Source organism: Monodelphis domestica, chromosome X (assembly GCF_027887165.1).
Source record: "Monodelphis domestica isolate mMonDom1 chromosome X, mMonDom1.pri, whole genome shotgun sequence".
Lineage (NCBI taxonomy): Eukaryota > Metazoa > Chordata > Mammalia > Didelphimorphia > Didelphidae > Monodelphis > Monodelphis domestica.
In genome coordinates, this window is record NC_077235.1 from 51,228,050 (window position 1) to 51,254,581 (window position 26,532).

The 26,532-nt window shown below is 38.8% G+C and overlaps 1 protein-coding gene across 25 annotated transcripts in view; it reads left to right on the top strand.

Annotated features, from left to right (window-relative positions):
* Positions 1-26,532, top strand: part of MBNL3 (muscleblind like splicing regulator 3) — a 227,480-nt gene that overhangs the window by 30,489 nt on the left and 170,459 nt on the right. The gene's annotated exons all lie outside the window — the stretch shown is intronic.

The following is a 26,532-nucleotide window of genomic DNA, read 5'->3' on the forward strand; positions in this document are numbered from 1 at the left end:
TCCTCTATGAAATGGGGGTGGGGGTGGGGACACACACACACGACTAGATGGCCTCACAGGTTCCTTCCATTTATAAAGCTGTGATGCTTCTGTAGGAGGAGAAAATGAAGGTTCAGGTAGGAGAGTGAGTCACCTGAGATTACACAGCAAATTGATGGAAGAGCTGGGACTAGACCCCAGGACTCCTGATTCCTCTTTCCATTAAAGCCTACACGGTACAGATTGAGTGGCCGAGGAGAGAAAGGGGAACTTGTCCAACTGTATCTTCCCATGACTGTCTGAAACAGTCCAGAGTCCATCAGTCTTTTCCTTTCTTGTTCATATCCATTGAAAATCAACTCTCCTTATAGAGTAGGTCTTACCCAGATAACATTGGGGGAAATGTGTAAGAGAGGAATACGACTCTTCTAGCCAAAAGCATCAGGAATAAAAGGGAAGCTTTATAATTTGGCACTGGAGCTTGAACTGTTATTTCATGAAATTATTCCAAATGTTGGTTAGAGCAAGGATCAAAGTTTGGGTTCAGGCAGTCTCAGAATCACCTTTCTTCAAGATCAAGACAGAAGTGCGTACGTGTGTGTGTGTGTGTGTGTGTGTGTGTGTGTGTGTGTGTGTGCACGTGCGTGCATGCGCTAGTTGGTGGGGAGGGGAAGATTGTGCTTTCTTTGAAACATCTGGGTAGGCCATCTGCTTTACAAACATTCACATATTCACATTCTAGTTAGAAAATTGCCTTCTGACTGCATTTGAATTCCCTTATGAACCTCAGTTTCCCTTTCAGCCAGTCATTCAGCAACCTCTCCCGACCTCAGTTTTTCCATCTGTAAAATGAGCATTGGACTACCTGACCTCTAAGAGTCCTTTCAGCTTTAACTCTCTGATCCCATAATCCCATAAAATTTTTTTGATGATGCTTCTACTCTGTGTCACAGGGCTGCTTGCAAGGAAAGCTTTGAATTGCTTTTTGAACATAAGCTTGTTATATCGTTGGCTGTTCTAAAGAGTCAGCCTTTGGGGGCATTTTTGCTTCTTCCTCATATTTTAGGGTATCCTACTACCAAAGTGCCTTTTAGGCAAACTAGCCCTTTTGGTACTGCTTGCTGATTATTCAGAGGTCCTTATTTATCTGAGGTTGGCTTCTGAGCTGTCCCCTCTCACTCCAACTCCATTGTCTCTTAGTGCTTGAGGAATGCTAACCAATTTGGATGTTAGCCAACGGGAGATAGACTGCCTTAAAGAAATCCTATAAAGCTGTCTTCAAAGAAACAAACAATACCATTTTCATTGATAACATTTGCTTTCCTACCGCCTCAATTCTCCGCAGTATCTCACCCCCTCACTCCTAGAGATATGTCTCCATGATGCTGTCAAAAATGAAATAGGGAAGGAAACGCATTTTTTTTTACTTAGTCTCCCCCCTTTTATCATAGACAGTCAGAAAAAAATTCTCATTACTATGAAGGAGACAAACAGAAAGGTGCCCTCTCTGGAAACTAAGATACTGAGGCAGCAAGGGAATATTCGATCTAGTTCTGTGTAGAGACAGTAGGCTGAAAACAATTTCAGAGGATCACCAAGTTTAGGGCCAGAAATGAGAACTTAAAAGGCCTGTGGTCCAACTTCCTTGTTTTCTAGAGGTGGAAACCAAGGCTCAAAGATGTCAAATATGTCATGGTCATGTAGGAAGTCCATGACCAAAAAGGAATTTCAACCCTGGTCAGTGTAGATCTCTGGTTTTGTGGCCTTACCGTGATAAGCTCTTGTTCCTCCTCAAAACCTCTCCCTGGCCTAGTCTATAAGGCCTTGCTGCCATCCCCCTTCTCTGCTCTCCCATTCATTGCTCACACTCCCTGAACCTCTCCTTTGACACCTAGCCAATGCAATCTCCTTTTGCTAGTTCTTTTTTATCTCTACCTACTAGCTTCCCAACTAGGTCAGAAGTCCCTTGAGGGGAGGGGAAGGTGTCTTAGTGTCCCCACCACTTAGCTCAGTGTGCTACACACAGTAAAAGCTCAATGAGTAGTTGTTGACCTCAATGATGAAACCTAGATTATCCATCAGGTGACATTTTCCCATCCTTATCTCTTGTTCTAGTGAAACAGTGTTTGCATAGCTGTGTTGAAGTAGCATTCTAAGGACACGGGAGCTACAAGGTGGTCAGAAAAAGAACTCCTGAACAGTTGCAAAAAAGAAATCACTTCAAAAGAGAAGCTGAGGGATTTACAGAGGCATAAACCCGCATAGATTGTTCAGTTCTTACATATCTAAATTGTGGTAAATCTTAAAGCAATAAGAATTTCTGAAAGAAAATTCCAGCAAACACAGACTCTCTGAGTTTGAAGTTGGATCGTAAGATTGTGTAGTTTCAGCTCTACTGGAAGAACAAATCTCAGGACAGCTAGATTGCTTAGTGGTTAGCGCTCCAGGCTTGGAGCCGGTAGGACCTGGGTTCAAATGTGACCTCGGACACTTCCTAGCTGTGTGATCCTGGGCAATTCACTGGACCCTGTTGCCTAGCCCTTACTGCTATTCTAGCTTAGAGTTGTTACTAAGACAGAAAGTAAGGGTTTTAAAAATGTTCTTTAAAGAACAAATCTCAACCCCCAACATTCTCATCAAGTGATCATCCACCTTCACTTTAACTGCTCCTTTAGCAGCAAACTTGTCACCTCCCCAAGGCATCCTGTCCCATTTTTAGGTAGTTATAATGGCCGAGAAGTTCTCTTTTATATTGAACTTAAATCTAATGTTCCTCATCAACTGATCATGGACCCCCACATTCATTTGTCAGCGTCCCTACCCGCAATGTGATGACCAAACCGAACCCAAGAGCTGAGGTGGAATTTATGGCTACTGGATTACAATGTTAACTAACATTGGATTTATAATTCACTAAAGCTGGAGTTCTCCACCTTTTCTGTATCATGGAGCCCTTTGGCAATCTGGTAGAGCCTGTAGATAGATATTTTCTACAGACTACAGATAAATGTTTTAAATGCAGAAATAAAATATACTGGATTTCAAAGGATATCAGTTATATTGAAAGTTATCTGTTTTTTAAGTCCACAGACTCCCCAGATAATTATGAGCCTGTATAGTTAAACCTTAGGGACACAGGTGGTTTTTTGGTTTGGGTTTTTAACCAGTGCTATGGATAGAAAGCAAGGGATTTGGAAGAGAGAGACATGCTTAAGGAGTGAGCAACTGGTTAAAGAGACTGTGTCTTAGAATAGCATTTGGATGGATCTCTGGATCACAGCATCAAACGTATGAATGATGGGTTCTTGGCCAGGGATAAAGTGCATGCAATGGAGGATGGCAAGAATGCATTTGCCTAGAGTGTTACAAATTGAATCAAGAGTGCTTTACATTGAAAATGAAAAGGGGGAGATGGGAGCAAACTGCCTTTTTTGTGTCTATCAAGTTAGCTGTCATCACAGCTCTTCTGTGTGTCTTTAGACTATTTACTCCTCCTCTCTGGGTTTCATTTCCTTAATATTTCAAAATGAAACAACAGCAGGACTGAATGATTTTTACCCCCCCCCCAGCTCTGAATGCAGGAACCTGTACGGTCAAGAACAGAATATGATGCTAGAAGGATCCTCCTTATGCAAAATAAATACAATGGGTGAAGCTGGGAAGAAGAGAGGGAATAGTATTTTCTGTTAAGATATATGAGGAAATGACTTAGGCGAGGAGTGGGTGAATCAGTAAGAGAGCAAAGGAGCCAGGATTGGGTGTGAAGATCAATGGAGACAAAAATGATCTTGTTAATGGAGAATAATACAGATCACTTGGCCAGAAAGAGGAAATTTACGTGGGATTTGGGAAACAAAATGTAAGCCTGAGACAGAGGGATGATATATTAGTGGGGGATTTCAAATAGCCAGCCATCTGCTATTGCTCTTTTTCTCCCTAAAGCAGAATAGCCAATAACTTCTCAATAATTCTGTCCTTCAAGCAGTAAAGAAGCCAGCAAGGGAAAATTCTATTCTGGTTCTGATTCTCACCAAAAAAGAGGAACTGGAATGGAAGCATCGGGAACCTGGCCAGAGATAGGGTTGGGGAGCAAGTTAAAGTGAGCTGAGACAATGGAAGAAAACTAAGGTCAACACAAAGAACAGAAGTGGCTTTTAAAGCTACATTTGGGAAAAGAGAAGGATCAAAGCAGGACTAAGACTACTGCTTGAGGTAGTAGATAGGATAAGGATAAGGGATAAAAGAGAGAAGGAAGAACTGCTCAACTTTGATTTTGTTTCTGTTTTCCTCACCGAAGATAATAAAAGTAAGTCTCTGATTGGAAAGGATGGAACCAACATGATTGATAGGGAAAAGAAACCCATAGTAGACATGGGGAAATGGTACCAAAACACCTGGTTTCATTTGATGAGTTTATCATCAGGTTCAGAGGAAGGAAGAACTGGTAGATGAGATTATTGAGACACTGTCAGTCATTTCAGAAAGACCATGTAAAATAAGAGGGGTGCTACCAGTGTGGAAAAGAGCATTTATAGTCATTTTCAAACAAGGAAGATAGTGAAATCTGCAAACAATATAAAATAATAATCTCTGATCTTGGTAAGACTATAGAGCATATTAGTAAATGGATGCTTAGTAAACCCATAGAAAAGGGGAAAGCAATCATAAGAGGTGAAAGGAATAAACATTTATATAGCATCTATTTTATTTTATTTTTATTTTTTCCCCTGGTTATATGATTCTTGTTGTCTCCCTTCCTTCTTCCCTTCCCCCTCCTGGGGCTGACAAGCAAATTCCACTGGGTTATACATATATTATCACTCAAATCCTATTTCCATATTATTCATTCTTGTAAAAGTAATCTTTTAAAAACAAAACCCCAAGTCATACACCCATATAAACAAGTGATAAATAACATGTTTTTTTCTAGATTTCTACTCCCACAGTTCTTTCTCTAGATGTAGATAACATTCTTTCTTATAAGTCCCTCACGATTGCCCTGGATCACTGCATTGCTATTAGTAGCAGAGTCTATTACATTTGATCGGCCCACAATATTTCAGTTACTGTGTACAATGATCTCTTGGTTCTGCTTATTTGACGCTGCATCAGTTCATGGAGGTCTTTCCAGTTCTTATGGAAATCAAGCAGTTCATCATTCCTTATAGCACAGTAGCTAGCATTCCATTACCATCATATATCATAATTTGTTCAGCTATTCCCCAAACGAGGGGCATCTCCTCAATTTTCCAATTTTTTTTGTCACTACAAAAATTGCAGCTACAAAAATGTGCACAAACAGGTCCTTTCCCATTTTTTATCTCTTTTGGATACAAACCCAGCAGTGATATGACTGGATCAAAAGGTAGGCAGTCTTTTATTTATTTAATTTTTTTTAAAATTTTTTTTAACCTTCCGTCTTGGAGTCAATACTGTATATTTGCTCCAAGTCAGAAGAATGGTAAGGGCTAGGCAATGGGGGTCAAGTGACTTGCCCAGGGTCACACAGCTGGGAAGTGTCTGAGGTCAGATTTGAACCTAGGACCTCCCAGCTCTAGGCCTGGCTCACAATCCACTGAGTTACCCAGCTGTCCCTGGCAGGCAGTCTTTTAAAGCCCTTTGGACATAATTCCAAATTCCCTTCCAGAATGGTTGGATCAATTCACAATGCCACCAGCAATGCATGAGTGTCTCGATTTTGCCACATCCCCTCCAACATTTATTATTTTCCTTTACTGTCATATTGGCCACTCTGTAGAATCTTTTTATACCAGGCTAAACACTTTGTAAATATGATCTCATTTGATCCTCCCAATAACTGTTAGGTAGGTGTTGATATTATTCCCATTATACAGTTGAGGAAACTGTAGCAAACAGAGGTTGAGTGACTTGCCCATAGTCACATAGCTATTAAAAAGTCTGAAACCTGATTTGAAATCAGGTCCTCCTGTCTCCAGGCCCAGCATTCTATCTCCTGTGCCATCTAGCCGCATCTGGTTGTCAAAGATCTTCTCACCCTAATATTTTCCCTCTGTCAATTATTTCCTAGGTATCACATATATCCTTTTGTGTTGTAAGTGTCTTGAAGACAGGGACTGTCTTTTCCCCGTTTTTGTATCCCCAGAGTTTAGTGTCATGCTTGACACATAGTAGATGTTTAATAAATGTTGCTTGATCAATGTCCTTATTCTAGCTATATACAGTTATATAAATCAACAAGCTACCTGCTACATATACAAAGAATGACAAAAACAGTTTCTGCCCTCCAGGAGCGTGTAGTCCCTCAATAACCAACCTATTAGTCTGATAAAATCTTTCCCCTATGGCTAACCTAAAAGACTTTCACTCAGTTGTATAATGGTGGCAGGGGCACCGAATTGCTTCAAAACCAGAAGACCCAGGTCCAAATCCCAGCTCTTTTTCTCATTGCTCCTTGTCACTACAGTTTTCTGGGTCTCAGTTTCCTTATCTAGAAAATGAAAATTATACTTTCCTCTCTACTTGGATAATTGGTCTTCTATAACTCAATACATATCAAGAAATGATGTACTTGCTAATAAGTAAATGGGTTAAATATAGCTCTGACTTGCAAGATCATTATTAATTTTTAATCACGGGAAGTTCCTTAACCAAGATGTTCAAGCAGGAAATTTGTTGCTGTGGGTTAATCATAGGATTTAGAAATTCATCAAAAATGGAGTCCTCAAACCTTCTCGCTCCAACCACCTCAAAAAAGAATTGTCAAGTGATGAGGCTGGAACCCTTTACAAAAAGGAACCACCTTCCCTGAGAACATGTCAAAATAAGTAACTAATGGGAATAATATGATTAATTAGCTACCATCTTTCTGGGTCCAAGAAGGCTGAGAATTCGAACCTCAGCATCCTTGAACTCGAGCGAGAAGAGAACTTAGAGTTCATCTATTACAAACCCCTTCATTTTACAGATTAGGAACCTGAGGTCCAGAGAGGGGAAGGAACTTTCCCAAGCTTTTTGAAGGAAGAAGTGACCACGCTACGATATGATCCCAGATCCCTTATCTCCAAATCTTTTTTGCATCTCCCTTGGAGAATCTTGGCTTGCCTCCATTTTGCTGGTTCTAGTTCAGCCCTGTGCCTTTCGTGCCTTTCTCCACCCTTCATATGTGTCTGTATCCACCTACAGAGCGCATGCAAACAGCTGCCAGCAAATGATGGCTTTCCCCTTAGTTCTCCTGAAGATTTGTTGCCTTACCAGGGCTTTCCTGAGGCTCCTCAGCAAGGACAGAAGTCACAGTGCAAGCTCCTGACCTGTAAGCCCTTGCACCTTGCATAACACCCAAGAATATGGATGAACAGAAGAGAAACCCCCCCAAACACAGTACAGTTTACAAATGGGGAAAGCAAGCTGGCTGAAAGAATTACTGTACCGGAAAGGGCACTGGCCTTAAAAGTTGGGATCTGAGCCTTGGCAAAAAAGCCTTCAAATAGGCTCTGATCAAGGACACATGTAAAACCCAGTGGAATTGCGTGTCAGCCACGGGAAGGGTGGGGAGAGGGAAGGGAGGGAAAGAATCTGATTCTTGTAACCAAGGAATAATGTTCTAAATTGACTAACATTTAAAAAAAGCCTTCAAGCCGTATGGTGTAGGGCATGTCCCTTCCCTTTTGTGATCCTCAGCCCAAATGCAAAATGAAGCCAGTCATCACTGCCTTACATAGGAGGAAGCACTGGCTCTGTTTGGTTCAAATACGTCCTTGAATTCTTACTACTTTGTGACTCTAAGTAACTCACTTATCTCCTTGGGCCTCAGAGTCTTCATCTAGAAAATGTGTCTGTGTGGGAGTGGAAGACTAGATGTCCTCTAAGATTCCTTATGGCTCTCGATTTATGGCCCTGTGACTTAACTCACAGGGAGTGGTAGGAGCATCAGAAAAAAAGGAGAAAAAACCACGTCAAAGTACTTTATAAATTCCTCAGTGTTAGAGAAGTCCATCTATTCACCCATTTTGCAGATGTGGAAATTGACAAACCTTGTTTTTTTCCTTCTCTCTTTCTCTTATGCCCTCAACTATGTTCTATTTGATCTATGCTATAATTATTTGTGTACATTCATACACCCTACTAAACTGCGAAGCCCTTGGAAGGTGAGGACTGGGTCTCATTCCTCTTTGTAACTCTATCAGGCCTAGCTCCGCACACAGTGCGTGCTTCCTAAATGTTTTGGGAATTGAATTGCCACCCAGTGTATTCCTCAGGCAACCTTGTCCTGCTGGGCAGCTTAGGGAATGGAGGCTAATTTTGGCATTGGACTGAGCAGAGCATCCTTTGAGATATGAGTTTGCTGCAAATGAGTCCCCGACCTCAACAGCACCAAATTGTAGATTTTCGGTCACTTTGGGTTTTCTGGGATTTACCACCTGCTTCCCTCTGTCAACCTATGTGGTTGAGCCCAGGGTACCTTGGCTTGCAAATAGTCTCCATGCACAGCCTTGCACCTGACTCTCTCTGTCACAGCCTCCCATCCCCTCAACGGTTTCAACTGTTCTTTGGCCTCTAGCCCAGGAGTACACCCTGGGGAAAGGAACCCTAAGCTACAGCCCTTTCTCCATTGCTTTCTTTCACCAGTAATAAAAATGGCTGTTCGCATTTGTATAGTACTTTAATATTTGCAAAACCCTTTAGATATTTGATCTCATTTGATCCGTATAAAAACCGTGGCAAGTATGTCTTCTTATTCTCCTCATTTTGTACAATAGAAAAATGAGACCCAGAGAGGTTCTGTCACTCGCCCCTGAGCACGCAGCTACTAAGAATCCGAAGTGGGATTTGAACACAGATCCGGCTAACTCCAAGTCTCACATTCTTCTACAGCAGTATGGTAACATAATGAAAATGATAATAACCAGTTGTTTCAAATTGGCCAACTGCTTTCCTGTGTTGTCTCATAGTAGGTAGTTAATATCTAGTACCCCGCAGTAGGTACTCGATTTCGAATTCTCCTAGGCTTCAGCTCCTAGCAGCTGTCATTTCTAACTGTCGGAACTATCAACAATAGTAAAAAATGAAGTTGAGGAACTATAGCCTAAATAAGTTGCTTACTGCCAGTACAGGGGTATTGAGCCTATTACAGGGGCTCAAGAAAGACGGTTCAGTGGCGTTTCAACTAGATTGCAGCATCTTCATTTAAAAGAGGAGGAAACGGAGGCCCTGGGCATTTAAGCAACCTTCCCAAGGTCACAAACCTAACAAGAGACAGTGACACGGCGCCAGAATTTGAACTCTGGATGCAAATCGAGCTGTTTCCATTGCACTGCATGCTTAGCACTGGGTTTCCCGTGGAGCACTTCCATGTCCTTTTCTGGCTTCATTCCTTTCCTCCCATTTTCCTTGCTAATTCGGCCTTCTTGCTCCCAGCCAGCTCTCAAATTGCAGGATGGCATCTTTCTGGCATCAGCGCTTTTTGCGAGTAGCCTCGTCTCACCCCTTGCACACCCGGTGCAGTTGGCTAGCCGGTGCAATAGGACACTTCTGGCTATCTTTAGCTGATACTGTACAGTTCTAGTTTAATGAGGAAAAAAGGCAGTAGCACACAAATGGCCCCTCAATTTACCTGCTAGCAGAATTGTCCATGAAATCCTTCTTTTTCATGGCTTTGGTCTCGCTTCCTAGTTTTCTATAGAGGTTAGACATGGAAGCCCTTTCACTCTGTCACGGTCTTTCTAGTTGACTTACTTTAGTGGAGGTGGCAGACCTCCTGCCTTTTAGCTCTGTGTTCTAATGCATGTATCAATCTCAATCAACAGATAAATAAGGGCCATGTAAACAGGCCTCTAGCATTGATTTCATCCACATGTGGTTCTCCCACTAGAGTTCTAAACTCCAGTGAAGCCTCATCTTTGAGAGGAGAAACAGTCAGAAAATGCTCTTGTTTCCTGTATGTTTGTAGTTCTCTCTAGTCCCATTCTGCCAACAAATTGGGAAAGAGTCTGAAGCCCTGGATTCAAATCCTGGCTCTGCCACCTACCCATGTGACCCTCTCCTCTCTGAGCCTGTTTTCCTCATCTGTAAAATGAGGAGCTTTGGACTAGATGACTTTTCACTTCTGGGACTTTGAACTTTGCATTGAAAATCTATGATCTGTATTTTATGTTGTCCAGCATGGAACCCCCTCCACTTCTGTAATTTACAGGCTCAGAGAGTTGCCTGAGGCAACTTAAGAGAGTTACTTGCCAGGGTTGCAAAGATTAGAATGTGTCCCTGCAGGATGTGAAGCCAGGGATTTCTGACTCCAGAGCCAGTCTTTCAATTCCCGTACCACATTGCCATCAGAGTGCAGAAAGACGGCCATCATGATTCCCCAGCCCATCCTAAACACTCCTGTGAAAGAATATAGGATGTCCGCAAGAAATAAAATTTCAGTGATCATAGATTTTGTCTTGGAAGCCATCTCAGAGGCCATTATAAGGAATCTGAGGCCCAGCGAAATGACTTGCCCAAGGTCACATGGGAAGTAAGTGGCAAATCTGAGACTAGAGCTCAGATCTTTGGTATCTCAGTGATAGAGAAGGAAATTTGGAGTTCAGTCTCCAAAAAGATGGCTCATCTCCTCAACTGGTCTATAATCTAAGAATTTCCTACTCCTTTTGTAAGTCTCATCCCTTCCACCCCATGGTCTAGCTTTGGACTAGATACAGAGCAGAAAGGAGTCACGGAGCAAAATTGATCTTCTCTAGTATTCTTTTCCTAGAGGTTCCTTAAGGTTAGAAGTTGGAAGGGAGCTTAAAGAGTACCTAATCTAGCCTCATGGGAAGTGTAAGAAGTCCTTCCTCCTCACTCCTGACACCCAGCCTCTACTGGAATACCCCTAGGGAAGGAGAATTCACTACCTAATGGGGCAACAAAAAATCCTTCCTTGTGTTGAGCTAATATATCCTGCCCTATAACTTCCATCCACTGAACTTAGTTCTGCTGTCAGGGCCAATACAAGGCAAGTTTAGTTTGCTGGAAACCATTGCATTCTACCTTCATCTTCTCTTCTCCCTGTCCATCCCCACCCCACGCTCTTATTTTGTCTCCCTAGTTTCCACTCTAGTGAATCCACAGCCTACGAGGACAGGCTTCTTAGTGAAAACAGCAAAGCTTTTGAATTGCAGAGCCATGGGCTAATATGGAGCCCAAGAGACACCAAATCCTCCCTCGAGCGGAAAGCCTTGTTGGGCTATTTTTCCACTATTGGATGGGGGTGGAGAGACAGAGAGAGAGAGAGACAGAGAGACAGAGACATAGACAGAGAGAGACAGAGAGAGAGAGAAAGGGGGAGAGAGAGAGAGACAGAGAAAGAGAGAGAAAGGGGGAGAGAGAGACAGAGTCAGAGAGAGGGGGGGGAGAGAGAGACAGAGTCAGAGAGAGGGGGGGAGAGACAGAGAGAGACAGAGTCAGAGAGAGAGAAAGGGAGAGAGAGAGAGAGGGAGGGAGGGAGGGAGGGAGAGAGAGAGAGAGATTAACATTTTTCCAAACTTCCTTTTGAATCTGTCATCTATGGATCCAAACTTTACTGTGTTTACTGAAGGCACCTAATTTCTTTAGAACTGTGCTTAAACAACAACAACAACTTCCTTTGGTCTCTGGACAGGTTTGGTTTTGGTTTTTTACTGACCATCAAAGGCAGTTTGAGCTTGATTCCACCACCTTGAAGCAATGCCCTTTATTTGGCCTCTACAACCCTTTTAGCCATGTCATTAACTGATGGTGCTAATAACTGGATAGGCTTTAGTACAGTCCCAGAAGATGTTCTTACATCAGCCATACAGTCTCTCCCTGGGGGCTTCTTTACTCTTACTCATCCTAGACCTTTGCACTCTCCCAGCCTGAGTTCATGGGGAATGGTCGCTGTGGCTAGAATAAAGTTCCAAGTTAGGAAATGTGCAATTCCACTTGACCTTTTACCTTTTGTCATTTTGTTCAAATGCCAAGCGCCAACCAGCACATAATCCTTCTTCTGACTGACCTCTCTCTGTTACCAATACTGCTGCTAATCTATTAGTCAAAACGCATTTACCAAACATCTATCATGTGCCAGGTTGTAACCTTGGCAAATTGTTACCTTTCTCTGGGACTCAGTTTCCCCATCTGTCAAAGGAGAGAGATGGCGCATCCCTATGGTCCCTTTCATTTCTCACATCCCATGACAGTGCGATAAGTAATGTTTCAAGCAAACTTCTATAAAATTCTTATCAGGGATCAGGTCTGTTAAACCAGTGCCATTGGCATCGAAGGTCCATTTCTCTGATTATGCAGAGATGGACAGAGATTGATAAGTTTGCTTTTTGTGTGGTTGATGTGTATGGGGCATAAAACTGCCATCACTCTCCAGGTTTTTAGTATTCAATCCCATAATTTGCTACCTTGTGAGGTACATAGAGTGAGTATGTTCAAGATACAGCACGTCGTGGAGGAAATTCTTTTTTCGGTTATCATAGATTGAGTACCAGATTGGAATGAGTAAGATTTAGGCTCAGATACTACCTTAGACACTAGCTATGTGACTGATGGAGTCACTTAAATTCTCTGAGCCTGAGTTTCCAAATTTGTAAAAGGGGCTAATATTAGCACCTACCTCGTGGGTTGTGGCTCAACTATGCTGACAGATGTAAAGTGTTTTACAAACCTTAAATGTCAATGTATGTCTATGTAAATGTCAAGTATTATTATTAGTCAGATATGAGTTGGACCAGATGGCATCCACTAAACTTTGTGTCCAAAAGTGACATATGATTCTCAGAGGGTAAAGATTTGCCACCTTTGGGAAAATGAAATTCCATTCCCACATCCAGAAAGGTACCATTCAGCACTGCTCATATGCTACCTTGTAGTTTTCCTCTTCTTCTGTGTTGGGTTTCCCAACTAGACTGTAAGCTTCTTGAGGGTAGGAAACCTGTTTGAAACTTCTTTGTATCCCTCGCAATACCTGCAACTGCCTTGTGATTAGTGAGACTGCAAGAAATATCTAGAATTAGAAAATTCCCCCAACTTCAATCAATCAGTAAACATTTATTAAGCACTTTCTATGTCAGGCACTGAGCTAGGCATGGGGGATACAATGACACACATGAAGGACCACAAATATGTACAAGATAAAAATAAGGGGATCGAGGGCTTGGGGGTGAATGAGAAGAGGGCGCAGCAAGGGGATCAGGAAAGACTTCATACAGAGAAAGGCAGCCCTCAAACTGACAGTAAAATCTTTATTATTCTGATCTCAATAAATGTCGAAAATAAATTTACTCAATTTACCATATTAGTCCCCAACTATTTTGCTTGTCTGTGTTATTTTTTGAACCTCCTTCTTATCTCCTCTATGTATTTTCATTAAATGCTTCATTAAGGTCCTTTTCTTTTCTTTTCTTTTCTTTTCTTTTCTTTTCTTTTCTTTTCTTTTCTTTTCTTTTCTTTTCTTTTCTTTTCTTTTCTTTTCTTTTCTTTTCTTTTCTTTTCTTTTCTAATTGTTCTCACTAGCCTCTGCCCCACTCTCTCCCTCCAAACAAAGCAAAACAGCCTTCCTTGTAACAAGTTAGCAAAATCAGGCAAAGTAAATCTACACAAAGCGTACACCTTACTTTCTACCTCTAGTCTACCATATTTCTGTCAAGAAGAAGGAATTATAACTTCGTTAGGTCCCAGGTTTTTTCATCTGCAAAATGAAGAGTCTAGACTGAATGACTTTTAAGATCCCTTCCTGCTCTCAATCTTCCACCCTATGCTTAGGCTTTGATACTATGGAGTTGGATTCCTTTTCTGATTATTTCACAATTCATTATATTGATAAGATTTCTCAAGCTTTTCAAAGTTGTTTTTCTTTATAAGGTTGTAGCAATTATATAATTAATTTTCTTGGTTCTGCCCACTTCATTGCATCAGTTCTCTCCAGTCTTCCCAGGTTTCTCTGAATCTTTCTCTTTTGTGATTTCTTACAGGGAAAAATATTCAGTTATAATAAGCATGTAGTATAATTTGTTGAATCATTTGCCAATTGATTCATACCCCCTCAATTTTCAGTTATTTGCTACAACAAAAAGTATTGCCACAAATAATTTTTGTACATATTGGGCATTTCCCTCTTTCTTTTATCTCTTTGAGATATGCAACTATTGACTTTTTTCAGTGTTAGTAAAAATGGTTTTCCAGAATTGCTGGACCAGTTCATAGAACCTTAGGGTTGTTTTCATTTTTAGTTACCTAGAGCATTTTTTCATATGCTTTTCTTCTTTTAATAAAAACAATTTGGATTTCCATAATATGTTCAATATGCAAAGAACTTTATACAGATTATCTCTTTTGATCCTCACAATAGCCCTGGAAGAAGGTGCTATTAATATTTCAGTTTTACAAATGAGGAAACTGAGACAGTTTGAATGTCTTGCCTGAGGTCATGCAGCTTGTTATGTGTCTGAGGCAGGAGAATTGTCAGTTCATACCCTTAGAGAGTTTACATATTAGATGCCCCTTGTTTTTTACATCTCAAAATCTGTATATAGCCATAATGTAAGGCTTTACCAGAGAAAGTTGTTACAGAGATTTTTTTTCCAGTGATCTCTTCTTATAATTTTACTTGCATTGTTTTTCTGTGCAGAAGCCTTTCACTTTTATGTAATAAAAACTGGCTGTGTTATCTCCTTTTGTTATCTAACACTCGTTTAGTCAAGAACTCTTTCCCTCTCTTATATGATGATCCACTCTGAAAGACTCTGCTACTCTCAGCAATGCCACGATCCAGGACAATTCTGAAGGACTTACGACAAAGAGTGAGAACTGGTGGAGTTGGATGCATATCAAAGCATATTATTTTTCACATTAGTTTATTTATGGTTTTCTTTTGGGGCTTGGTTTTATATGAATATTCTCTTACAGTAGTCATCAATGTGGAAGCATGTTTTGCATGATCATACATGTATAACCCAGATCATATTGCTTACCTTCTCCGAGAGGGGGGAGGGAGACAATTCGGATCTTATAATTTCAGAAAATGTATTTGAAAATTGTTATTACATGTAATTGTGAAAATAAGATATAATCGAATAAAAAAGAACTCTTTTCTTAATCTATAGTTGCAAAAGGTACCTCCTTCCCCTTACCTCTTATTTCTTCATGTGACCTTTTTTCCCTAGATCATTTATGCATTTGGAGCTTGTTTGGCATATAGTATAAGATGTTGGTCTAAGCCTAATTTCTGCCAAACCGCTTTCCAATTTTTCTAATAGTTTTTGTACAATAGTACTCATTACGGCAATAGTTGTTGGGGACTGGAGTTATATCGAACACTATGCTATAATTTTCCTTTGCATTCTGTGTTTCTAATATGTCCCACTATTCATCTTTTCCATTTTTTATCAAATAGTTTCAATAACTCTTGCTTTGTAATGTAGTTTGAAGGTTTATACTTCCAGCTCCCTTGTCTCACTTTTTTGCCTTTCCTCTGAGATTCTTGAACTTTTATTCTTCCAGAGGAATTTTGTTATTTTATTTTTGGCTCTATGAGGTTAACATTTGGAAATCTGGCATGGTAGGAAAAAGTAAATTAGTTTCGGTAGGTTTCATTTTTATCATTCTTAGCATAGCTCAACTATGAATAATTATTCTATTAATCAGGTCTGTCTTTATTTGTGTAAAGAGTGTTTTAAAGCCATATTCATTCCTATGTGTGCCTTGATAAGTGGGATCCCCTCAATTTTACATGTACTGTATTTTAATGGAATTTCTGTCCCTGAGTTTCACTGATAATTTATAGAAGGCAAATGATTCGTATGGGTGGATTTTATGTCCTGCTACTTTCTTTAGATTAGTAATTACTTAAATTAATTTTTAGATGAATCTCTGGGATTCTATAAATAATCATATGTGCAAAAGGATATTTTTTCTCTTTGTCTATGCTTATTCCCTCAATTTCTTTTTCTCGTCTTGTTGATAATAGCATTTTGAGAATTATATCAAATAATAGCTGTAATGGTGAATCTATTTGATTTATCCCTAATTTTATTGGGAAAGTTACAATGTTTCTACACTATATACAATGCAAGCAGATCCTATTTATCATTAAGGAAGAGTCCATTTGTTTCTATAATTTTTAATGTTTTTAACAGAAAAAAATAATATTTTGTCAGTTTTTTCTACATTTATTGATATAATCATGTGATTATTCTTGTTTTGCTAATCATGTGGCTTATTATTCTTGTTTCTTTTCCTAATATCAAACCAAATCTGCACTTCTGATATAAATCTACAAGCTTCTTAATATGTTCTATAACTATTCTTTACTAATTTTATTTTATTCCATGTATTTTATTCCTATTTTATTTTGATATTATTTTGATATTTATTAAGGATATTTTTCTATAGTTTTCTTTCTTTGCCTTGTTTTAGGTATCAAGACCATATTTGTCTCAGAAGGAATTATCTCTCTATTTTTTGGTAAATAGCTTGTATAATGTTGGAATTAATGGCTTTTTAATGTCTGATAGAATTAATTCACATTAAATCACATAATTGCTCTCTGATTTTTTCCATTTGGAAATCATTTGTGGATTACTAAATTTATTTTTCTGAGTTTGCGTTATTTAAATTTTCTGAAACTCTTTGTATATTACATATTTTGAACTGTTCATCTATTTAATTTTATTTATCAATTTTGTTATTTTATAACCAGGTAAATCATTTCTAATAATTTCTTTGGTTTCTTCTTCATTTCTTCTAACTTCTCTCTTTTCATTTTTGATGCTGGTAATTTGGTTTTATTCTCTGTTTAAAATATCAGTAAGGTAATGGTTTGTTGCTTTTTTAAAAAGCTTCTTAGTTTTATTTATCAATATAATAGGGTTTTTTTTGCTTTAAAGTTTTCTTTGGTTTTTGAGATTTATATTTTTGTGTTTAGTTATTTTTTAAAATTGGGGGTTATTTAATGTGTTTTTTTTTCTAAATTTCAAAGTCAAGCCATGAATTTGCTTTTTTCCTCTTTTATTGAGGAAGTATGTAGTGAAATAAATTTTTCCCTAATGACTGATTTTGTTATAGCCCCAAAATTTTATTATGCTGTCTCCTTGTCATTTTATGAAATGATCTATTGCTTTTATGATTATTCTTATGGACAGTCATTCTTTAGGATTGCTGTTTAGTCTCCATTTAGACTTGAATACTTTCTTGAAAGTCCTTTTATTGATCATAACTTTTATTATGTTGTGATTAGTAGATGATGTATTCAATATTTTTCCTCTTCTACATTTATTTGTGATATTTTTGTCAGTTTTTGTAAAGGTGTTATTACAGGTATGTTATATGTATATTCCTATCTGTGTCTATTCAGAAATTGACAGAGATCAACTCTATTTAACCTTTGGGTTTTTTAATTTTTTTACCAATTACACATAATAACAAATTTCCATATAAGTTTTTATGTCATATGATGAACTTTATCATATTTCACTTTTGTGAAGATATATTCAGTTCTTTTTTTTCTCTCTGTGCTCACCACTTAAAAGAGAGGTTGTTTGAAAAAGAAGGAATATGATCAACATTAGTGATCTGAGTTTGGAATGATATGCTTTTTACTTCACCTCCTCTCTTCTCTTTACCCAGACTTCAAACACTGGTTTTAAACTTTCTTTCTTTGTAATCCTCCCTCTGAAATTGAACTTTGTTTTGCTCATGATTATTACCTCTCTTACTCTCACCCTCTCTTTCAGTTCTCCCCTTCCCCTTTATCTATGCTGCCTGTTTCTTTCTTGAGCTTAGTGTATTACTACATCAGATTCTTTGTGTGTTTTGGAATATATATGTATATTCAACCTTCAGTGATCCAATTTGCCCCAGCCATTTCTCCTTCTTTGTATATTCTTCTTTTTATGCATTCCAGTTAGGAAAAATAGTAAATTCAGCCCTTTCTTTCACATTTCTTCCCTATTGTATTCCTTTTTCCTTCTATTTTATCTCTTAAGAGAGAACAAAATTAACCTCAGTTTCTTCACTTGTTTTTACTGAATTTCCTCTGTTACCCTTGAAGCCATTAGGATTATGAAAGGACATTTGTCTCTTCTTTACCTATAAATACACTTTATCATTATTTAGACCCTTACAGTTTCTTAAATGCTTTTGCATTTCTAGGTTTCTTTTAAATTCTGTGTTTGCAATTCAGTACTTCAACATAGTTCTGATTTTATTCAGTAGGAATACTTGAAAGTTTTCTATTCCATCAGATTCATTTTTCTCCCTCATAAGGTTATACTCAGTATTTCAGGCTAAATTATTCTTGATTACAAGCCTTTTGTCTTTTGCTTTTAGGAATATTGCATTCCAATATTTTCTCTCATTTATAATAGTTAAAATGTAGTCCATTGGTCCTTGGTGCTTGAATATTTTTTTTTATGAGTGCTTTTGCAGTACTTTTTCTTTGACCTAGAACTGTGTTGGTGACCCTATGGCACACGTGCCAGAGGGGGCTGCTCTCTTCCCCCTCTCCATGGTCACCTGAGGACATTTTTCATATCATCCACCCCTCCACCCAACAGTCCAATGGAAGTGCTTCCTTCTTCCCCTATCTGGGATAAGGTGGGAGGCCTCACATATAGCAATTTGAGCATTTGGTCTCTAAAAGGTTTGCTATTACTGACCTAGAAACTCTGGATTTTAGCTATGATATTTCTTGGAGTTTTTTTCATTTGGGGTTTTTTTTTTCAGAAGATAATTGATGGATTATTTTTAGATGCACTTTGTCCTCTGGTTCTAGTGAATTTGGACTGTTTTCAGTTGGGATTTATTGAGATATGGTATTCAAGCTTTAAAAAATTTTTTAGTTATAATTTTTCAGGGAATCGAATGCCTTAAATTATCTCTCAACCTGCTCTCCAGGTCAGTTGTTTTTGATAGTATATACTTTATATTTTCTTTTGATTTGGTTCTAATTATTCTTGTTTCCTTGCCTGAGAGTTTTCCTTACCAACAAAATAACTCCATATCCTACCAACTTCTTGTTGTTTCAGAATCATTAAGTCCTATTACTTGGGTAAAGGTTTACACCCTCTTTTTTAAACTATTTACTATCCTTCTATTTAATCTTTATTTCAGAGCTCTTGTTTCACTTATAATTCCATTTTTAAATCTCCTGCTTCATTTCTCCAAATATTTTTGTAGTCTTTATAGCTGTGCCATCCTTTCCTCTGGTGATGTCGCTTGTATTTCTTGATCATTATTGAATCTTGTGCCTTTTTAGGTTATTTGTGTTTTATATGTGGGAGAACTGGGTTCCCCTGTACTTTATGACCTTTCTTGCTGCCATCTTACCCAGAAGTCCCCTAAAACTCGAATTCTGAAGGAAACTATGTGTACTAAGAGATGAGAGTGAAGAAAGAATGCATTCCAGGAATAGAGGCAAGCCAGTGCACTACATTTAAGTTCCTCATTTTTCAGAGGTGGTAACTGAAACCAGAGAATCAAAAGTGATATTCCCAAGATCATACACAATCCAGAAGTGGCAAATCTGGGGCTATGACTCAGTTCTTATGATTTCTTATATTTACTCTGTAGTTGAATGACAAACTGAGTTCTTACTGACATTAAAAAGACCACAGAGCAACTGTCTTAATATTTGGTCTTAAAATTAGTAGAAATCTAGGGCACTTACAAAAAAAAAGGATTTCTTTACATGAACAACTACAGTGTAAATTATAATTAGTAACATCATACAGTTTCAACTTCTACTATTTTCACTAACTCACAATTTTGTGCTAATTATTTCATAATGTAGGCAGTTTGCAAAGTTTGACCTAACCCTACACAGAAAAATAATATGGGGAAGTTTCAGGAGACTTGCAGCTTAGCTGTGGACTAGAGAAAAAGGATCTGTCTCCCTAGCTCAGTCCTTCGGTTTAGAGATTGATGTTTCCTTTTTCTTTTCCTTGTAAAAGCTTAATAAAAATTTCCTTATTAAAGAATCTTCCAGGTCCAGGCTGAATTCAGTTCAGTTCCTACAACTTTATTCAGCGCCTACTAAGTGCAAGGTCCTGTGCTAGGTTCTGGGGATACAAAGACACAAAGGAAACAGTTCTTGCTCTCAGGAAGTTGTTAAATTGAATGCCCCATTTCCCATTAAGCATGCACAGGGTACAGCTTCCTAGACATCCATGACTCAGGCAGCCCTTATAGACAACTGCCAATTTCTCCTCGGAGCAAGAACAGCTGACTTTTCTATGGTACTTTAAGTCTGGTAAAGTGCTTTGCATACATTATTTCATGGGATCCTCACAATGAGGAACAGAAGGTCTAGAATGCCAATAGAAATAATGAGAAAGTAAAAAATATGGGGAGCATAGAATTACTAGTCAAACTTTATTAAAAAGCAGTAACCAGAACTCTTTGGTACTGACTAAAAACCAGAAAATCAATTCAGTGGAATAGACTAGATAAACAAGAAAAAGACTGTTGAAAATAGTTGTCAAGTGTTTGATAAACCCAAGGACATATTAATGAGGGAAATGCTACATTTTTGACAATTATTAATTGGAAAACTAGAAAGTAGTTTGGCAGAAATTAGGATTAGACCAATAAATTCCACCATATACCACAGAGAGTTCAAAATCTGAGACCTGAATTTTAAAAGTCATTTTTTTTCATAATTTAGAAAAGAATGAAATTAGCTACCTTTCACAACTGTGACTAGGGGGAGAATTTTTTATTTCTTTTTTTAAATTTATTTAGAATATTTTCCCATGGTTACATGATTGATGATTTTTTCCACCCCTTATCCCTCCTCCCTCCCGGAGCTGATAAGCAATTCCACTGGGTTATACATGTATCATTGTAGTGAACTTTTAACATCAAAACCCCAATCACATCTAGGAGAAGAATTCTTAACAGAACAAAAGATAAAGGAGTTCATAAGATAGGAGCTAGACAATTTCAGTTTTGCATAAATAAAATCAATGAAGACAGAATTAGAAAACAGATTGTAGAGTGGGGAAATATTCATATCAAATATAAGAAAAATAAAATAATATCCAAATTATATAGGGAATTGACATAAATATGTAACTAAGAGCCATTCCAATAAGATAAGTAGTTAAAGAGTATAAACAGGTTTCAAAAGAAAAATTTATAAACTATAAATGAGAGTTTGAAAAATGTATTCCAGATGGATAATCATAAAAGAAGTGAAAAAAAACAAAAACTCTGGAAATTTTTGCACTCTGAAACAATTTGAAAAGAGGCTCCCCCAAAATGAAAATGTTGGAAGAACTATGGGAATACAGACACACTTGATACACTATTGGGGGAATTATGAATTGGCCCATTATATTCTACATGTTAGTTTGTAGTCATTCAAGAAAAATTAATTAACTGTCTTTACCAGAGATGTCAAATACATGGCCTACAACACTCCAGTGAAGCTTGAACAAGATTCAAATGATATTGGGAAATATTTGGCAAAAAAAATAGAACACAAACATAGATAATATTAAAATATGGTTTTCTAGCCTGAGAGGATCTTTATGTATGGTTTAGTGGCCCTGTTTCTATTTGAGTTTGACATCACTGGTATATACACTTTAGCTCATGGGTTGTGCCTCTTTGTGGCATCAAAGAACTAGAAATAAAGTGGCTGGCCATTGATTGGGAAATAGCAGAAAAACCTAAGATACATGAACATAGGAGAATATTATTGTCTTAATAAAAGAGGAATGGGAAGTATTCAGAGAAATATGAGAAGATAAATATGAACTGATATAGAACAAGAAGAATTGTAACATAAATGGGAAAGAAACTAATCTCTGAGGAAATGAAAAGTCAGTAACAGTCTTGGAGAAAAGGTAATAAAATATACCTCCCTCTTCATGGCAGATAGGAAGATAGAATAAAGGCAAAATTGTACATATTCATATCAGATATTGTCACTATATTGGGTGTTTTGTCTTAGTTGTTTTTCCTTGTTACCAGGGATGCTTTAATTTAGAAGGAGGAGCAGGGTAAGGGGGAAAGGGCATATTCTCCACCACCGCCTCCAAAGACTGTGATATAAAGAAAAAAGAATCAATAAAAATATGCATATATTTTCAAATATTATAGGAACTTTAGAGCTAGAAAAGAACCTTAGAGAGCATCTAGTTCAACCTCTTGTTGTTGTTTGTTTTGTTTTGTTTTACCATGGATTAATCTGAAATCTGGAGAAGTGGAAGTGATTGGCCTGAGGCTACACAGGTAGTGAATAACAGAAGCAGAATTTGAACTCAGGTCATAGGACCACAAATTGAGAGTTGGTCTGGACTTTAGAATGACCTTAGAGATCATCTGATACATCTCCTCTCCTTTTATCTTACACATGAGAATACCAAAGGGAGGAATAACCTGCCCAAGGTCATACAGATAGTAAATGACAGAGATAGAATTTGAACTCAGGTCTTCCAAGTATGGAGCCAGAGCTTTTCATTGTACTACACTGATCCCTTGAATCTATGTCCAATGCTCTTCCATTATACCTCTTTATAGTAATGTAAGAAATGGAAACAAATTTTAAGATGCAGAATTGTAATACTGGTGTCATGTAAAGCCCAAGAACTAGTATTTAGAAAATTGTTGAGAATTTGAAAATATCAAGGGGAAGCTTGATGGAGTAGCAGCTAAGAATCGGGAAGCCTGGTACTAGTCGCCACTCAGGCATTAATTTGCAATATGACTTCAGCCAAGTCATTAATTTCTTAGAATCTACAGCTGAAAGGGACCTTAGAGGTCATCTAGTCCAGTGAACCTCTTAGAGGGACAGGTGATATGAGAAATGTCCATGGAGAGGGGAAGGGAAGCAGCCAGGCCCTGCATCCCTCTGACTTTCTAGTGATGAACTCTGGTGGACTCTGTGCTGGGGTGGTGGCATACATGCTCACAGAGAGGGTTGTGAATCCCCCACCCTGGCTTGTGTGGCATAGGTTCACCACCACATATCCAGTTGGTTTCCCTCAGTTTACAGGAGAGGAAATCAAGGCCCATTGTGGGGAATTGAATTTCTTTAGGTTATAGAGTGGTAAGTAAGCAGTTTGAATTTGAAGGTACTTCCTCTGATTCCAAATCTAGTTATCTTTTTACTATGCCACCAGCTGCTCTGGGCTTCAGTTTTATCAACTACCACCTAAGGGGATTGGACTAGTCTGTGGTTCTCAATCAATAAGCCTACATGAATTTGAGAGGTTTGGAAGGCTCCAGATAAACTTCACAGGGAAGACGGGAGCTATCTGTATGAGACAATTGAAGCATCCTCGTTACCCTAAAGAAGAGGGGGGAATATCTCTTTCCGTTATAGCAATTGAGATTATACCTATTTTCGTCCTAAACCATTCAGTGTTCCCATAGTAAAACCCCAAAGCCTTCAGCTTGGAGTTAGGAAGACATGAATCCAAATTCCTTCTCAAACACCATGGACAAACCATTTCATCTTCCTGGGCCTCCATTTTCTCATTTCTACAATGGGGATAGTAATAATATAACAGTTGACTTGTGGGGTTGTTGTGAGGATCACATGAAGTGAGGTTCTTATTTCAAGCCTTAAAGCTATATATAAATATGAGTCATATTAAAATTCAGAGCACAGTGGATAAAGAGCTGGCCTCAGCATTTAAGAAGACCTGTGTTCAAGTCTTACCTCTAAGAAATACTAGATGTGTAACCCTGGGTTTAAACTTAAACATTCAGTGCTCTCAAAGACTCTAAGTTGCAGAATAGATCCTGCTATGCATTGATGAAGGGAATTTTCTCATGAGAAGGTCCTGCTCCAGTGAAATCACCATTTCTGACCCTGTTCTCTTCCATTCCCCATCAAAACCCCTAAGGAGCAAATGTGACCTTTGGCGTATGTAGTTTGAGTTTTCTGATACATCAGTAGCTGCTAATGTGAAAATGCTTTGGCCATTTGAGGCTTGAGTGTGTTTGGCACCATACACGCCTGCTCCTACTGCCTCTGTGAGGTGCCCAGGGAGTAGATACTAGCCCTGTCTGCTGAGGTCAGGTTCCTTTAATTAGATCTTCATTAAGTACAGCATGAATGATTTGGCATGAAGCTCAGGCTCTTTGGAGGGATCGCATTTTTGTTTTAAATAGAATAAATATATTTTTCAGCTCTCTTGTGCCCCCAGATCATATTTTATCAGTCTCATCTCGTCTCTAAAATCTCTTCGCCCTTGAATATTGATAGGCTAATGGGATATTGACCTTGTTTCCTGATCACTCCTTTAATTTCTGTTCACAGGATTTTCAGTTGCTAAACCTAACACCTCAACTGTCCTAGAAAATTCCATTTGATTCTGCTGGGAATTTCCTTCCCCATTCTCAATGCTCCCTCCCTCCCTCCTTCCCTCCTTCTCTCAAAATGGAAACCACTGGCTTCTTTTTGCTTTTCAGTATTTTCTTTGGGGAATGGCTGCTTAAGTAGATATCCCCTTACCCTCATCGTTTTTCTTTCTGCTTTCCACATTTTTTGCTCCTATCAGTGCTTTTGACTGCCTAGCTGGTTTTACTCCAACATTTTCTTTGCTGATCCCCACTTTTTTCCTCGGGCTCTTTAACTCTGATCTTATCCTCCCGTCTTTATGTCGAGAATTCTGTCTTGTTCATTCCTTTGAGCCTCAAACTTCAGGTTTGGGGACAATTCACTAATCAGCTGGCAGATATTGGGAAGAGGAGTTAATTATAGAAATTGCAGGATCTAGTTGTGGGGCAAAGTAAGGGAGGGGTCTTAGAGATCACTTAGTCCTACCCTCTCGTTTTATATATAGGGAAAGTGGAACCCCAAATGGGGCAAAGGTTTGGACTCTTTGGATTCTAGAATATCAGAATTGGAGGAGACTTTCAAGATCACCCAGCCCAACCCCTTTACAGCTAGAGAAATTAAGAGCCAGGACAAGGGAGGAGCATAAACTTAAAGAGTGATGGGTCTGGGAGGGACATTTGAGGTTGTTTCATCTTCATTTCTCATTTTACACATGAGGAAACTAAGATCCAGACCATGAAAGGATCGTATAATTAGGGAAGGAAATAACCTTCCAATCATCTAGTGTAAGCACCTCATTGTGCAGGTGGGGAACCTGAGGCCCAGTGAGAGCAAGGGACATATAAAGAAGGGACTCGTGAGGCAATTTGCTCTGGCCTCTATGTTTTACAGAGGGGTAAACTGAGTTACAGTAAGAGAAAAGGGGACGCAGAATCATAGACTTAAAACTGAACAAAACTTTGGTATCATCAAATCAGACCCCTTCCTTTTTCTGACCCCAAATGATACAGCTTCGACTTGCATGCTAAACTCACTGTCCTCCGGTCCCTGTCCCCTTAGTCTCAGCAGTGAGCAGAACTGAGAAGTGATTCCGCCTGTGAATTCTTGCCAAACTGATTAGCAGTTGGATCAGGTCAATCAATATCTGGGGCTCTCTGCCCATCACTGACACAGAGAACATCACTGAGCAGTGCCACCCACAGTTACATGGCTCTATGTAAAAATATACTCAGAGAATTTGTAAGGGATTTACTGCAGCCAAAGAAATCATTGTTTCCGTATATTTTAGGAGAATTATTAATGATAATAGTTGGCAGTTATGTAGGCCCTTTCAGGTTCACCAAAACACTTGGCATTGAAGACCTAGAGCTGAAAAGAACCTAGAGGCCATGTAGCCTAACGCTCTCATTTTATAGATGAGAAATGGAGGCCAGAGGAGCTAGACAGCTTATGCAGTCACACCCACTATCTCATTTCACCCCACCACAGCCTATATTATTCTTGTCCCTATTTTCCAGATGAGGAAATCAAGGGGGAAATTAAGTGACTTGCCCAGGACCACTCAGCTAGTAAGCACTTAAGGCAAGGACCCAGGTTCTTCTCCATTACTCTAGCTACTACACTGCTACTTTACAAATTATAAAATCTAAAAGAATCTGAAAAGCAAGATGGATTTAGAATCAGAAGAGCTCAGTTGCAGTACTCTGATGTTTATTTACTTCGGTGATCTTGGGCAGTCACTTATACTCCCAGAGTCTCAGTTTCCTGTTGTGACAGAGGCTGGCACTTTTTCTTTAGTACCAGCCTCTGTCACACTCTTCTGTAAAAATATGGAACCTGTAAAGGCCTCTTCTCATTCATAACCTGTGATCCTGTGAATGCTGAGAACGAAAGCTATGAAGGTCCTGAATTCCTTGAAAATACAGTGTTATGACACTAATCTGTATTTGATCAAATGAAATTCCTAAATGTTGCTCTACAGTTTTAGATTCATTTGGTTCAGCTTTTGTTGTTGTTCAGTGTCGTAGGGGCCTGTGATCATGGCGGAAGTATGAACTCTGCCCAGAAGCCTTTGTGCTTTCCATGGCAGCTGGGAACCACATTTCTAGCCAACAAAGTCCCTTGAATTGATGATTTTTAAGCCCAGCGCGTCAAGCATTTCCTGCCTTATTTGCCAGGCATGCACCAGAGATGCTAACTCGAAAATTAGACTTAATTCAGGTCCCTTTGACTTCCATGGCTGGGAGGTTGTGTGCATTCATATTATAACTCCAGGAAGT